The sequence below is a fragment of the Triticum aestivum genome, chromosome 6D (assembly GCF_018294505.1).
Source record: "Triticum aestivum cultivar Chinese Spring chromosome 6D, IWGSC CS RefSeq v2.1, whole genome shotgun sequence".
Classification (NCBI taxonomy): Eukaryota; Viridiplantae; Streptophyta; class Magnoliopsida; order Poales; family Poaceae; genus Triticum; species Triticum aestivum.
In genome coordinates this window covers 201,852,574-201,866,436 of record NC_057811.1, presented here as the reverse complement: position 1 = coordinate 201,866,436, position 13,863 = coordinate 201,852,574, and positions in this window count along the sequence as shown.

Sequence of the window (13,863 nt, the reverse complement as noted above, 5' to 3'; positions counted from 1 at the left end):
AACCCGACAAGCATTTCCCGGCCGAACTCCCCGAAGCTGCTGGTAGAGAGGCTGGCGGGGGTAACCCCGCTTTGGCTGCTGAGCCGTACCCTCCTGCAGAACCACAAGTTCTTGCGGTCGAAGTGAGCGCTCCCAGAAACAAGGGGTGCCTTTAGTCATTGATGTCTAGCCAAAGGCTCCAACTTGGGCGCAACACATAGTCCATTTCCTTCAAATAGGAGAACTTCCCGAAGGGCAAGAAGAAGCTAAAAAGTTAGCCCGACGGTCCAATATGCACCAGTTTGTCAACGACACACTGTACAAAGAAGGCCAAACAGGGTGAAATTGAAGTGCATCTGCCGGGAAGATGGACTCAAGCTGTTGGTGGAGATACATAGGGGTATTGTGGCTCTCACATTGGATCAAGAGACTTGGTCGGAAAAGCGTTTTGGCACGGTTTCTACTAGCCCACAACCCTCCAGGATGCAACTGAGCTAGTCACAAAGTGTGAAGCCTGCTAGTTCCATTCCAACGACATTCATCAACCAGCTCAAGCTCTCGAAACGATCCCATTATAATGGCCATTCTCGGTCTGGGGGCTCGATATCTTGGGCCCCTTCTTTAGGATCGGAAGTAGGTCTAGGGGGTGATTAGACTACTTGACCAAATAAAAATCTAACATTTTCCCAATTTTAATTGTTGGCAGATTTTATCAACTAGTACAAGTCAAGCAATCAACCTAACATGCAATTCTTAGAGTGTAGCAGTAGAAAGTAAAATATTGCATATGAAGGTAAAGCAAAGGGTTTGGAGAAGGCAAACGCAATGTAGACACAGAGATTTTTGGCGTGGTTCCGATAGGTGGTGCTATCGTACATCCACGTTGATGGAGACTTCGACCCACGAAGGATAACGGTTGCGCCAGTCCACAAAGGGCTCCACCCATGAAGGGTCCACGAAGAAGCAACCTTGTCTATCCCACCATGGCCATCACCCACGAAGGACTTGCCTCACTCGGGTAGATCTTCATGAAGTAGGCGATCTCCTTGCCCTTACAAACTCCTTGGTTCAACTCCACAATCTTGTCGGAGATTCCTAAGCGATACTTAACCAATCTAGGAGACACCACTCTCCAAAAGGTAATAGATGGTGTGTTGATGATGAACTCCTTGCTCTTGTGCTTCAAATGATAGTCTCCCCAACACTCAACTCTCTCTCACGGATTTTGATATGGTGGAAAGAAGATTTGAGTGGAAAGCAAATTGGTGAAGGTTAGAGATCAAGATTCTTGTGGTAGGATTGGCATATCTTGGTCTCAACACAAGAGTGGGTAGTTCTCTCTCAAAAGATATGTAGTGGAAGTGTAGGCACGTTCTGATGGCTCTCTCTTAGATGGGGATGGGGGTGGAGGGGTACATATAGCCTCCACACAAAATCCAACCGTTACACACATTTGACCCAACTCGGTCAGACCGAATAGAAGAACTCGGTGAGACCTATTCAGTTCAAAATGTGAATGTTAGGAATCTCGGTGGGACCGACTGGAACAACTCGGTGGGATTGATGTGCTAGGGCTAGGGCAAAACCTTATCTCGGTGAAGCCGATTGCTTGAACTCGGTGAGACCAATTTCAGCAAATAGCAAACAGAGAGTTGGTCAAGCAAACTCGGTGGGACCGGTTGCTCATTTCGGTGAGACCCAAATGTTACGAAGGGAAACAGAGAGTTCGCAGGGCCATCTCGGTGAGACCGAGATCCGTATCGGTGTGACCGAACTATTAGGTTTTTGGCAGTGGCTATGTCAAATGAACTCGGTGGCGCCGGATAGATCAAATCAGTGGGGCCGAGTTTGACTTTGAGTTTTGGACATATTTGGAATGAGAAAGTGGCTGAGGGTTTTGGAGCAATATCACTAAGCACTTTGAGCAAGTAGACCATTAAGTAACACCTCATCCCATTTTAATAGTATTGGCTTTCCAATGGACTCAATGCGATCTTGGATCACTATAATATAAATGAAGAGTATTGAGCTTTTGCCAATCTTGGTCCTTAGCATTTTGAGGGGCCCAAATCTCTAGTCCATGCCATGCCAATCATTGAACTTTGTGAAATATTTAACTTGAATGGATATAGTTCAATGAGCTATATGTTGTTATGAATTACCAAAACCACCCAGCGATTAGTTGCACTTTCAATCTCCCCCTTTTTGGTAATTGATGACAACAAATAGATCAAAGCTTCGACAAATGATAATATGAATGAAATACATCATTGCTTTGAGAAGTATGTGATAAGCAAGAGCTCCCCCTAAATTTGTGCATTATTTAAATTTTTCTTTTGAATGCAAATGCACAATCGATTAGGATCATGGGTCACTCTTCCATGTCACATACATCTTGGTGGAGCGCTCAAAATGATAAGAGTTGAATAATAAGCACTCATCACCAAAGATACAAGTGATTGATCATACACAAATAGTCAAGGATATAATCATGCAAGCACACATTAAGCATAGTATCGTGGAATTGTCACGGCAGATGTCCTTAGTGTGAGGACTTAGTCGTGAGGCCAATGCATCTATGTGGTAGCTTGAGAGGGGTTGAGCCGGACGAGAGACGCAAGGTTTTTACCCAGGTTCGGGCCCTCACGGTGGAGGAAAAAGCCTACATCCTTCTTAATTGATATTGATGATGATGATAATCTTGGTTACAAGGGCCATGTTTCGTTACCTCTATATCGAGAGCATCTACCTTGACTTGTCTATTGAGACGTCTAGAAAAACTTGTCCCTCTTGGGGTGCCCTGCCCCTCCTTATATAAGTTGAAGGGGCGGGTTACATGAGGGGTCCTAATAGGACTAGGATTAGTCTATCTTCTATTACAAGCCGGATACAAGTCTGGGTCTTGAGTCCTTGTAAGGGAAATATTCCTCACCCCTTTCCTCTTAAGCCGGCCCACCATATCATGAGCCGGCCGTCTAGGCCTTGGGCCTTGTCGTCCGTCTGACTCGCCGCCTGGTCACCAGTGAGTCACAATGTTCAGGCGGGTTGTCCGTAAGCCGCCAGATTCCAGCGGGTCGCCAGTGAGTCGCCAATCTCCGGGCGGCTTACAAATGAAACGCCAAGTCTGTCGGATTTTGGGTTCCGGCAAAACCCTGGAGGTTCGAACACTGGGGTGCGCACGGATATTTCCCCCTACCTAATTACGCCCTCAGCCTCATCGTGATCTAAAAGCTCAGCTCGACGAACTCGCAACACAAGAGACACAAGATTTATACTGGTTCGGGCCACCGTTGTGGTGTAATACCCTACTCCAGTGTGGTGTGGTGGATTGCCTCTTGGGCTGAGGATGAACAGTACAAGGGGAAGAACAGCCTCCTGAGGGGGGTGTTATCGTGCTTGGTGGGTGTGAGGGTGATCTCAATCAGTTTGAGGTGAGTCCTAGACCAGTTGTCTCCTATTGTGGTGGCTAGTCCTATTTATAGAGGCCCTGGTCCTCTCCCCAAATATTGAGCGGGAAGGGAGCCAACAACGACCAATTTGAAGGGGGACAGCTAGTACAAGCTATCCTGACTAAAGGTGGTCTTCGCCTACCAAAGGCTCTAGTGGTGACGCCGTCTTGGGCTCCACGGTGACCTCAGTCCTGCCGTCCTGCTGGTCTTGGTCTCGTTGCACCGATATGGAAACCTTTGCCTGATGCCTCGATACTCCTCGCCTGTGCTTGCCTCCTTAGCACCAAAGAGGAAACAAGGACACTATGCGCGCTGGTGCCCGCCTGGCCTTGATCGTCATGGCTTACGTCATTGCAACCTCGCGAGGTTCGTCTTGCCTTGGTCTCTCCGCCCCACGCGAGCCAGCCTGGTGAGGCCACCCCCAAGGAGGTCTTGTGTCGTCTGCATCGCGAGGCTTGGCCCTCGCGAGGGTCTTGAGTGATTGCTGGTGAAGACGGGCCGCACTAGGCCGCGAGTGGAGCCACGAGGTGGGCCGCAGGCAGGCAAGTCTGGGGACCCCCGTTCCCAGAACGCCGGCAGTAGCCCCCGGGCCCAAGGCGCGCTCGGACTTGGCTTCGAGGCAAAGCCAAAAGGCAAGTGCGGAGCACCGCGGGCCCCAACAGCCTGCAGCCTTGGTCGACCCGTGGCGATTGATTGGACGTGGGCTCTCCGCTTCCCCATGCTACCTTGGCAACTGCCTGACTTGACGAGTCCCTGGTACATGCAAGGAAAAACCATCATTACCTGTGATCATGGGGGCCGCTGGTTGGCCTTCTCCGGCTATAAATGGGGACAGGGGCAGAGCCCCCGTCGCCCATCTCTTCCCATTCCGCTCGCTTCTCCTCCCTTGATCCATTGCCAGTAGCGACTCCCATGGCGCTTGCGAAGAGGTTTTCGGCCGCGGAGAAGGGGAAGGCTCGCCGGGAGGAGCCCGGCTCTCCGCCGCCCAAGCGTGGACGCGGTCCTCCTCACAAGCACTCTGCGACCCCCGCCGCGGCCCCCGCGGCCGTGGCGGTGCTCCTTCGCGTGGTGGGAGCCGCCCATGTCGAGGCAGCACCGTCGATGAAGGGAGGCGCGCCATGGTCGCACAGCCTCCTCGGTCATGCTTCGACTCGGCGGAGGTGCTTCTGGAGTTCGTGGTGTGGTCGGAGAACCCTGCCGACTCCTGGCTTCAGCTCCCGCGCTTCTTCGCCGGCGAACTGCCGGCCACGGGTCCAGGCGGGCTCTGGCTGCAGGCGGACGGCTGTTGCAGCAAAGCTTCGTGGGTCGTGGTCGAGACCTCTGTTGCTGGCAATGTGGCTCTGGCTCGCGGCTGGCAAACATTTGCCCGCGCGCGCTGCCTGGGCAGGCGGTGCACTCTCCACTTCCAGTACGTCGGCAATGCGACCCTCTACATGAGGGTGTTCGGAGAAGACGGCCGCCGCGCCGTGTGCTGCCCCGAGGACAACGACGGCGACGAGGTGCCTTGCCTTGGCGATGGTCGGGATGAGGGTGAGGACGATCTCGCGCCAAGCTACGGCGGTTCTCCCTACAGCGATAGCTCCAGCAGCGGCAGCTACGACCAGCCGCCGCACCCGCTTCGAAGGTGGCAGCGGGTCGTCCCGCCGCCGCGCCCCAGTGAAGCGTGAGGAAGTGTCTGACTGAGTTCGGGAGAGCGCCATGGGCCCGTCCTCGCGTGTTGCTGCTGGGGCACGCGCCGCTTTTGTTTCGTTCTTCTTTTCCTTCCTGCATTGTGTCACATCCCTAGTTCTGGTATGACCTAGACTAGCTAGTATGTGTGCATCATGTTTAAATTTCTTTTAAATTTGAAATGGGGATTTGTGAAACCCTCAGAAATCATTTTTGGTAATAACCCAGATAAAAGTTGCTCCAAAAAGGTCCAAGAAAATGTTCATGTTGCTCTCTGAAAATATTGGTCAGAGGTAAAATTCAAACCAATATGTTTAGGAGCTCATAAATATTTATTTTGGCCATTTGGAATTAATGCAATAATTATTTGCATTGGATATATATATATATATATGCTATATATTTTATATATGTCCAAAAATTCTGAATTTTCGTGAGGGGCTTTGGAATATTCCCTTAGGTCCCTGCAAAAATTGTGACAGGAAAATAAAGTGATTTAGTATTTTTACTAAATCAGAACAAATGTTAGAAAAAATAGAAAAGAAACAAAATGGAAAAACTTACCTGTGCTCACCTGAGGCCTGGCACTGTGCGGCCCAGCTGGCCGGCCCAGCCAGCTGGTCGTGCCAGTCGTCCTCCACCTCCCGCCAGGAGGACAGGGACGGGTGCCCGCGGCGCGCACGCATGCGTCCGGCCACCTCCTGCCTGCTTGTCCTCCCCCTCGTCGCTCTGGATGCCCCGCGCGACACCACGTGCCGCCCCGCACCTCTCCCTCTCTCTCCCGTGGCCTCCCCTCCTCTCCATCGCTCTCTCTCACCGCGCCCGAGCGCTGCCGTCGCCGCCGCACGCCGTTGCCGCGCCCCCGCCACGGCCTCGCCTCCCCGACAAGTCCAACAGCTCCACGTCATCGTCCTCGTCCTCTCCGTCAAGCCACGCGTCGCCGGACGCCCCGTGGAGCCGTCACTGCCGTCGTCTTCATCATCGGCCGCCGGAGATCGCCACCGACATCCCGTCGCCTCCAAGTCGTCCCCGAGCGCGCTGAGATCACCGAAGGCCTCGCAGTGAGCTCCTCTATAGAACCCCTCTTCTCGCCCTCGTTTTTGCGCGCTCCAGCTCCGTTCCCCGCCATGGCCGTAGCTCCTCGCCGCCGATCATGTCGCCACGGTGGCCAGAGCCCGAGATAGCCACTCCCGCGCGCGTCACCGTGCTCCTGGTGACGCCAGGAGGCAGTAGAGGCCCTCCGCAGCCCCTGCCGTGCACCGCAGCGCTGCGCACGCACGCCACCGAACTCCGGCCGCGGCCCCGAGCTCCGACCATCCCACGGCCTCCGGCGTGTCCCACTGGATGCGCGCGAGCCTGGGCTTCGCATAGGTGGTCTCCGCCGCCCAAATGGTCGCCGGAGCGATGATCCCGAGCCCTCCTCCGCATTCGGCCTAGCCGGTGGCTAAACGCGGGCGGGTTGACTGGATTTGACCCCCCCAGTTGACCAGATTTGACCCGTATGGGGTCCATCCCCCAGCATGACGTCCATCCTCCGCATGGCGTCCTGCTACGCCACATCAAACGTTTGGTCAGGACCCACGCAGAGCGATGCTTGACCTCGTGAGGGAGAACCGCTTCAGCTCCGTAGACGAGGAAGAATGGGGTCTCGCCTGTTGGCTTGGTGGCGATGGTGCGGATGGACCACAACACGGACTAGAGCTCGTCGTGCCAGCCCCTACCGCAGGCCTCGAGCTTCTTCTTGAAGGTCCTGGTCTTGAGGCCTCTCAGGACCTCTGCGTTGGCACGTTCAGCCTGGCCATTGCTCCGGGGGCGCGCCACCAAAGCGTAGCAGATCTGCGTTCCAAGGTTAGCACAATATGTCTTGAAGAGGTTACTAGTGAACTGCGAGCCATTTTCGGTGATGATGCATTTGGGGACCCCAAACCAGCTCACGAGACCTTTGATGAACTTGACCGTGGAACCGGCCGGGATGGTACGGACAGCTTCCACCTCCGCCCACTTGGTGAACTTGTCGATGGCGACGTAGAGGTAGCGGTAGCCCCTAGGCGCTCGAGGGAACGGGCCCAAGATGTCCAGCCCCCAGACCGTGAATGGCCACGAGAGCGGGATGGTATGGAGGCCCTAAGCCGGCCGATGGATCTGCTTGGCGTGGAACTAGCAGGCCTCGCGGGACATCACCAGCTCAGCCACGTCATTGAGTGTCGTAGGCCAGTAGAATCCGCTTCAAAACACCTTGCCAACAGGAGTCCGTGACAACGAGTGGTGCCCGCAGTCCCCGCCGTGTATGTCGGCAAGTAGCTCTTTCCCCTACTCCCTGGAGATGCAACGCAGGGAAACATCATTCGGCCGCTTCCTGTACAACTCACCGTCATGGATGTAGTACGCCGTGGCTTGTCGGGCCACACGCTCCGCGTCCTCCTCCTTCTCCGGCGGCGTCCCTTGCGTTAGGTTTTCCTTGAATTCCTTGGTCCAGCACCCCTCCTGAGGCTCGAGCGCCAAGAGCAAGCGTGCTCCTGAGGTCGGGCCACAGGCCGGGGCTCCCGAGGCAGGTGGTTGAGGGAGTTCCTCCCGAGGCAGCGCTATTCTTGAAAGCGGTGGTGTTGCCGATGGCTTGAAGAGCCGCTCCTCGAAGACGCCAGGCTCTTGGGGTAGCCGCTTGGATGCTCTCCTGGCGATGTCGTCGGCTTCCTTGTTGGTGCCGTGGGGCACATGCTGCAATTCCACGCCCAATAACTGCTTCTCCCTCTTGCGCACCTCCGCAAGGTACGCCTCCATGTGCTCGTCCTTTGGCTCGTACACCTTGTTGGAGAAGTTGACGAGGAGCTGCGAATCACCCCTGATGGTGAGGCACTTCACCCCCAGGGCCACCGCAACCTTGTGGCCAGCTATGAGGCCTTCGTACTCTGCTATGTTGTTGGAGACCTTCTCGCCCTGCTGGAAGCAGAGCTGCACGTCGTAGTAAAGCTTGTCCTGAGTAGGTGAGATGAGCACCGCTCCAGCCCCCGCGCCCTGGCGCGCAAAGGTGCCATCGAAATACATAACCCAGCCGTCTGGCACTTCACTCCCTGGCGAGAGGGATCTATCCTCGCCGTCTTCGAGCCGCGGGGCGTCTGTCCATTCCGCCATGAAGTCAGCGAGCACGGCCCCTTGATGACCCTGGTCATGCTGAACTCCAACTGGAATGCCTGTAGCTCAATGTTCCACTCGGCGACTCTCCCGGTGGAGTTGGGGCTCTTGAGCACCCTCTCCAACGGGTAGGCCGAGACGACCTTGATGGGGTGACCTTGAAAGTAGTGTCGCAGCTTGCGCGAGGCCACCAAGAGCGCGAGCAGGAGGTCCTGAGGCATGGGGTACCGTGCCATCGCGTCCCGCAACACTGTGCTGACAAAATACACAGGGTGCTCGATGAGGGTGGGTGCATTGATGAGCCTCGCGTCTTCCAGAGGTTGGGGCGCCTCCTGAGGTGATGAAGCACCCAAAGCATGGTCGCCCGTTGGGGCTTCCGCAGGCCCAAGTGCACCGTCTTGTTGATCCTGGTCCTACGCTGGCGTCGCTGCAGCTTCAGCAGAGCCCTCGAGGTCTTGCGCCGCTCTGGCTGAGGAAGCGGCTTGGCGGACGCATCCTTGGCTCGGCGCTCCTCCCGGATCGCCGCCAGAGCTGCGCTGGCGAAGTAAGGGGTGGCGGCAAGGTACAGCACCAGAGGCTCGAGAGGTCGGGACGCCACCATCACCGGAGGGCTGGTCAGGAATCTCTTGAGGTCGTGAAACACTTGGTCGGCCTCTGGAGTCCACTCGAATGGGCCCTTCTTCTTCATCAGCTTGAAGAACGGCAGGGCGCGCTCTCCCAGCTTGGAGATGAAACGCCACAACGCGGTCAGGTGACCGGCGAGCTTCTGCATTTCCTTGAGGGTTTGTGGTGGAGTCATGTCTTCGATTGCCTTGACCTTCTCTGGGTTCGCCTCGATCCCTCTGTGGGACACGAGGAAACCCAGCAGCTTGCCTGAAGGGACACCAAACACACTCTCCGGGTTAAGCCACAAGTCTACCTGGCGCAGGCTTTCGAAGGTCTCCTCCAGGTCTTGAATCAAGGTTCTTGCCTCCCGAGACTTCACCACAATGTCGTCGATGTAGGCTTCAGCATTCCTCCCGAGCTGCCGGCCCAGGGCGATGTGCATCAGCCGTTGAAAGTTCGCACCCGCATTGCGCATCCCGAACGGCATGCAAGTGTAGCAGTATACCCCGCACGGGGTCAGGAAGACCGTCTTCTCGACGTCTTCAACTGCCATCTTGATCTGGTGGTAGCCTCAGAACGCATCTAGGAAGCACAACAGGTCACACTCGGCGGTGGAGTCGACGATCTGGTCGATGCGTGGAAGCGGGAACGGATCTTGGGGGCAGCCCTTGTTGAGGTTGGTGAAGTCAACACACATGCGCTCCTTCCCGCCTTTCTTGGGCTCAACGACGGGGTTTGCCAACCATTCAGGGTACCGGACCTCGCGAATGACACCTGCCGCCTCCAGCTTGTGGGTTTGTTGGACGATGAAGGTCTGCTTCTCCGTGGACTGCCGCCGCGCCCTCTGCTTCACAGGGCGTACATTGGGGCACACCTTCAAGTGATGCTTAATCACTCCTCTTGGGACCCCTACCAGCTGATCGGGCTCCCAGGCGGATACTTCCTTGTTTGCATGCAAGAACTTCGCCTCCTCTTGGTCGGGGTCGAGGTTGGCGCCTATGGTGAAGGTGGCCCCTGAGGACCCGTCTTCCTCGACCGGCATCTGCTTGGTTTCTGCCCAGTCTTGAGTGAACAACTGCTTCTTCTTGGTCGGTGCGGCCGCCTTAGCTCCGGAGTTACCCGCATCGGCCGGTTGCACTGTCGCGGCGGCCTTGAGGGCAAGCTTGAGTGCCACCAGAGCCTCCTTGGTATCCCCCACTATGGTGAGGACGTCCTTGCTCCCAGGCATCTTCATGAGGTTGTAGGCCGGATGGGTCGCTGCCATGAACTAGGCTAGAGCCGGTTACCTGAGTATAGCGTTGTACGGGAGGCTGATGTGGGCGACGTCGAAGTCGATCAGCTCAGTGCGGTAGTTGTCACGGGTGCCGAAGGTCAGGGAAAACAAATCTGCTCCAGGGGGCTGGAGGAGCCGCCTTCGACACCGGAGAATGCCTTGCTGGGGTGGAGCCGCTCGAGTGGTACGTGAAGGAGGCTGAAGGCCTCCACCGAGAGCACGTTGAGGCCGGTGCCGCCGTCGATGAGGGTCTTTGTGACGGCTACGTGGCAGATGGTGGGCGTGCAGAGCTATAACGCCCACGATGCGGCTATATCTCCCACGTGTCGAGGCACGACTTAGAGGCATAACCGCATAGTGGTTTTGTCGCAAGAAGGGTCATCTTCACACAATCCCATGTAATGAACAAGAATGGGATAAAGAGTTGGCTTACAATCGCCACTTCACACAATACATAAATATAATTCATACATCATCCAAAATACAAACATATAGACCGACTACGGTCAAGATCCAGATGAAAATAAGACAACCCAAAATGCTAGATCCCCGATCGTCCCAACTGGGCTCCACTACTGATCATCAGGAAAAGACACATAGTAACGACCACGTTCCTCGTCGAACTCCCACTTGAGATCAACCACATCATCTGCACTGGCATCGTCGGCACCTGCAACTGTTTTGGTAGAATTTGTGAGTCACGAGGACTCAGCAATCTCACACCCGCGAGATCAAGACTATTTAAGCTTATAGGAAAGGAAGGTGTAATAAGGTGGAGCTGCAGCGGCAATAAGCATATATGGTGGCTAACTTGCGCAAATGAGAGCGAGAAGAGAAGCAACGGAACGGTCGTCATCTAGCAATGACCAAGAAGTGATCCTGAACTCCTACTTACGTCATACATAACTCAGACCGTGTTCACTTCCCGGACTCCACCGAGAAGAGACCATCACGGCTACACACACAGTTGATGTATTTTAACGGGGTCAAGTGACAAGTTCTCTACAACCGGACATTAACAAATTCCCATCTGCCTCATAACCGCGGGCACGGCTTTCGAAAGATAATACCCTGCAGGGTTGTCCCAACTTAGCCCATCATAATCTCTCACGGTCAACGAAGGATAAACCTTCTCCCGGAAAGACCCGGTCAGTCTCGGAATCCCGGTTTACAAGACATTTCGACAATGGTAAAACAAGACCAGCAAAGCCGCCCGAATGTGCCGACAAATCCCGATAGGAGCTGCCCATATCTCGTTCTCAGGGCACACCGGATGAACACTACGTACAACTAAAACCAATCCTCGAGTTTCCCCAAGGTGGCGCTGCAAGTGGCTCTAGTTTGGACCAGCACTCAGAGGAACACTGGCCCGGCGGTTTAAATAAAGATGACCCTCGGGCTCGCGAAAACCCGGGGGAAAAGGCTTAGGTGGCAAATGGTAAAACCAAAGTTGGGCCTTGCTGGAGGAGTTTTATTCAAGGCGAACTGTCAAGGGGGTCCCATAAATCACCCGACCGCGTAAGGAATGCAAACTCAAGGAACATAATCCTGGTATATCAGAAACTAGGGCGGCAAGAGTGGAACAAAACACCGGGCATAAGGCCGAGCCTTCCACCCTTTACCAAAATATATAGATGCATTAATTAAATAAGAGATATTGTGATATCCCAACATATCCATGATCCGACATGGAACAAACTTCAACTTCACCTGCAACTAGCAACGCTATAAGAAGGGCTGAGCAAAAGCGGTAACTTAGCCAAACAACGGTTTGCTAGGAAAGGATGGTTAGAGGCTGACATGGCAAAATGGGAGACATGATATAGCAAAGTGATAGGTAGCGCGGCAAGGCAATAGAGCGAACAACTAGCAAAGCAAAGATAGAAGTGATTTCGAGGGGTGGTCATCTTGCCTGCAAGGTTCTCAGAGTTGTCGAAAGCTTGATCCTCGTAAGCGTACTCAACAGGTTCCTCGTTCACGAACTCGTCTCCCGGCTCTACCCAAGGCAAGAACACAAACAAACGGAACCACAATCAACCACGAGAAATGCACAAGCAACATGATGCAAAACATGTATGATATGCAAGATATGATGTGCGATGCATATGCGTGCTCCGGAAGGAAAATGATGATCAAGGCAGTAACTTGGCAAACCAAGCATGCCACTAGAAAGATGAGATGATTTCGGTCGAAATCGATATAAAGATCACCGGAAATGGATGCACGGTTTGCAAATGGCAAGCAAAACAAGAATGACACAAATCTGCGATTAACAGCATGATAGCACTTAAAATGCAACAAGTAACAATGCTAGAGCACTCCAACATAGAATCAAAGCATACGCCAGTAATATATAGGATATGCTTGACAAAAGATGAACACTGAGCTACGGCTAGATCACAACATATCAAGCTTAAACAAGCATGGCAAAAGTGCAAAAGATATCAGGTTCACAGACTTGGCAGAAACAGCATCAGGTAGCAATGTTCAGAGCACGAAATCAACATGCTACAGGAACTTAACATGGCAAAACAAGGCATGAAAGTATTTTACTAAATGCATATGAAAAAAGTCCCTTAATGACCATAAGCCAAAAAGGACCAGAAGATATGATGACAAGCATGTAAACATAGCAAGTTTCGTTATCAGGTTTCAGAAACAATAATATGAAGGCATGTTTGCGAGCTTGACGCACTCACCACAAAGCAATTCATGACAAAACAAGCATACCTACACCAAGATGGCAAGTTTATGAAGCTATCCATGGCAAGAGTAAAAGCATAGCATGTATAGATCAACTACGATAAGCTTGGCAATATTGCATATCATGTTAAAAATCTGCCAGAAATATTTTATAGCAAGAATAGAGCAAGATTGAGTCATGCTATGGCACTCCATAATTGCAAACAAGGGCAGTAATGGATCGATTACAACTATAGATACAAAACATCCTTACTGAACATCTCCAAAATATGCATGGATCTCTCTGTAGCATCAAGTTTACATGGCAACAAAATAACAGCAGACAAACACTTAGAGAATTCACTAAGTCCTAGAAAGCAGAAACATTACGGGGCCTAGTTTGCATGCTTGTGCTAGTCATCACAGAGATCAAAAAAATACATGGCATACACTATTGAAAAGATGGCATGGCATAGAACAAAACACATGTAGAGCTCATGCCCATAAGATGCACAGATTAAAAGATACAAAAAAGACAAATCTCCAAGTTCTGATAAGAACCAGCAGATAACAGCAACTAGCCCTCTTGCAATAGAGATTTGGGCATGAAGATGACCTCTAATGAACATGGTGCAATTGAACGAAATGTAGAGCATCACGAGGTGAACAATTTCGCATATTACACGCGTGAAACGGAGCTAAATGCAAGGAGTTATGCACTGTTGAACATGAGCATATGCTGTAAATTTGCAGGACTTGGAAAAAAAGGGGAAGGAATGTCAACCGCTACAGTAGCTGCTCCCGATAGGATCTGGCTCAGGCCGGCGATGGCGCGGCGATGGAGGAAGGAGAGGAGGCCGGATGGCGTCAGAGGGGAGGGGAGAGGGCGAGGCGGCGGCGCCGGAGCGAGGAGGCGGCGGGGCCTCGGGCCGGCGACGGCGATGGCCGGCGGCGGTAGCGCGGGGGAACGGCGACGGGCGGCCACGGCGGGGCGGCACCGGCCGGTGGCGGCGCGCGGGTGACAGGCGACGGGGGGCGCGCGGCGCGGGAGGAGCGGCGGCGGCTGGGCTCGGGCGG